This window comes from Tasmannia lanceolata, unplaced genomic scaffold, assembly GCF_043159265.1.
Source record: "Tasmannia lanceolata isolate RefF3 unplaced genomic scaffold, GAP_Taslan_0.1 ptg000284l, whole genome shotgun sequence".
Classification (NCBI taxonomy): domain Eukaryota; kingdom Viridiplantae; phylum Streptophyta; class Magnoliopsida; order Canellales; family Winteraceae; genus Tasmannia; species Tasmannia lanceolata.
The window spans coordinates 380,001-382,500 of NW_027518959.1; positions in this window are offsets into that span (position 1 = coordinate 380,001).

A 2,500-nucleotide genomic window follows, 5' to 3' on the forward strand; every position below is an offset into this window, starting at 1 on the left:
GGGCAAAAACGCCCAAAGCATGCCCCATTCGTTAGCCTATCCAGGCAAAAACGCCCAAAACCAGCCCATTCCAGTGCCTATCGGGGGAAAACGCCCAAAGCATGCCCATTCCTTAGCCTATCCAGGCAAAAACGCCCAAAACCAGCACATTCCAGTGCCTATCCGGGCAAAAACGCCCTAAGCCTGCGCATTCCAGCGCCCCGCAGCATGCCACCCTCCTATAGGGTTTGCGCAACCAACCCGCCTAACCACCAGTGGCAACCAAAGGTGCTGTTAGCGACGACTTCTGAAGACGCAACGAGACGCGACGGGTTTGCGCCCAGACGCGACGAGGCGATGCGGGATCTGCGCCCAACCGTGCCTACACCCGCCGACTTGATGCGGGAGCTGCTGGCCCAAGCATGCCTAGCGTGCAAGGCCTGCGTGCAAGGCTAGTGTGCAAGGCTCGTGGGCAAGGCTAGTGCGCAAGGCTAGTGCCCAAGGTCTGTGTGCAAGGCTAGTGCCCAAGGCTAGTGAGCATGGCCTGTGTGCAAGGCTAGTGTGCAAGGCTTGTATGCAAGGCTAGTGTGCAAGGCTGGTGTGCAAGGCTTGTGGGCAAGGCTGGTGCGCAAGGCTAGTTCCCAAGGGTTGTGTGCAAGGCTAGTGCCCAAGGCAAGTGCGCAAGGCTCGTGCCCAAAGCTAGTGCGCAAGGCTTGTGTGCAAGGCTACTGCGATGGGCCAGTGCCCAAGGCTTGTGAGCAAGGCTTGTATGCATGGCTTGTGTGCAAGGCTAGCGTCCAAGGCTTGTGCGCATGGCTTGTGCGCAAGGCTTGTGTCCAAGGCTTTTGTGCAAGGCTCGTGCGCAAGGCTAGTGTGCAAGGCTTGTGCGCATTGGCAGGTAGCCCACCAGCATGCACGATCCAAATGCCACTCACGCGACAACACGGTGCCAAGCCGGGCATGGTGTGCACTCAAAACCAATCAACGGACAGAGGTCATGCGTCATGGGGGGGATCTAGCAAGGCCATGGGGAAGGTCATGGAGGACCTTGGAAGCAAGCGCAAGACGAGAGCGAATCGAACAAGGGGCCAGGACGGGGCCTTGTGCCCATGGTCTTCGCAAGACAGCGTCCAAGGCACCCGAAAGCCCAAGGGAACCCAAACCCGGCCGACACTTGCAATCGCACATGCTCTCTGCAACACACCATCAATGCCGCCCAACGGGGCCAGCACGAGCAGTCCTCCGCGGTCCCCTGGCCCTGCGCACGTTTGTCTTCGAAACCGAGCATCAATGCCACAGAAAGTGCCGGGGCGCCAGCTGGAGCCATCATCCGCGTTGCCATGGCTCGCTTGGCCTTGGCTTGCCAGGCCCCGACACGAGCAATCGCGCATTTTCTTTGCAACCGACCATCAATGCCGCCCAACGGGGCCAGCACGAGCAGTCATCCGCGGTCCCCTGGCCCTGCGCACGTTTGTCTTTGAAACCGAGCATCAATGCCACAGAAAGTGCCGGGGCGCCAGCTGGAGCCATCATCCGACGTGCCATGGCTCTGGTCCCATGGTCTTCGCAACCGAGCATTCGTGACACCCGCGGGGCCAGGACACCAACCCTTCCGACACGAGCATTCGCGCATGTTCTTTGGCCACACAACGGCGCCAGCACGAGCAAAATCATCCGCGGTGCGGTGGCCTTGCACGGCCTTTTGTCTTTGGAACCAACCATCAGTGCCACGGGAAGTGCCGGAGTCCCGGCATCCGCGGTGCCAAGTCATTGCGCCCTTGGTCTCTGCAGCGGGGCATGCCGGGCACTCCCAACCATTGCAAGCAAGCAAGCAAGCAAGAAAGAAAGTAAGTAAGTAAGTAAGTATTACATATAGGGGCGGGACATGCGGGGAGATCTGCGAAACGTGCATTACGGGGCACACGCGTACCTACCGGGGCATACCGACCCCTATTGGGGCACACGTGTGCATATCGGGGCATACCGGGCCTATCGGGGCACACGCGTACATACCGGGGCATACCGAGCCCTACTGGGGCACACGTGCGCATATCGGGGCGTACCAAGCCTATCGGGGCATACGCATGTATCCCAAGGCATACCGAGTCTATCCGGGCATACGCGTTCATACCGGGGCGTAACGGGCCTATCGGGGCATACTTGGGCATATCCGGGCAAAAAATGCCCAAAACTTGCGCAACCTTGGCAACCGTGGTCCATTCCTCTCTATATGCCTAGCCTTGCCAACCGTGGTCCATTCCTCACTATATGCCATGGCCTTGTGCCCATGGTCTTCCCAAGACAGCGTCCAAGGCCCCCGGAAGGCCAAGGGAGCCCAACCCAGCAATGCCCTGCTATGGCAAGCCAAGGCCAAGCATTCCGGTGCCTATCCGGGCAAAAATGCGATTCCTCTCTATATGCCTAGCCTTGGCAACCGTGGTCCATTCCCCACCATATGCCATGGCCTTGTGCCCATGGTCTTCCCAAGACAGTGTCCAAGGCGCCCGGAAGGCCAAGGGAG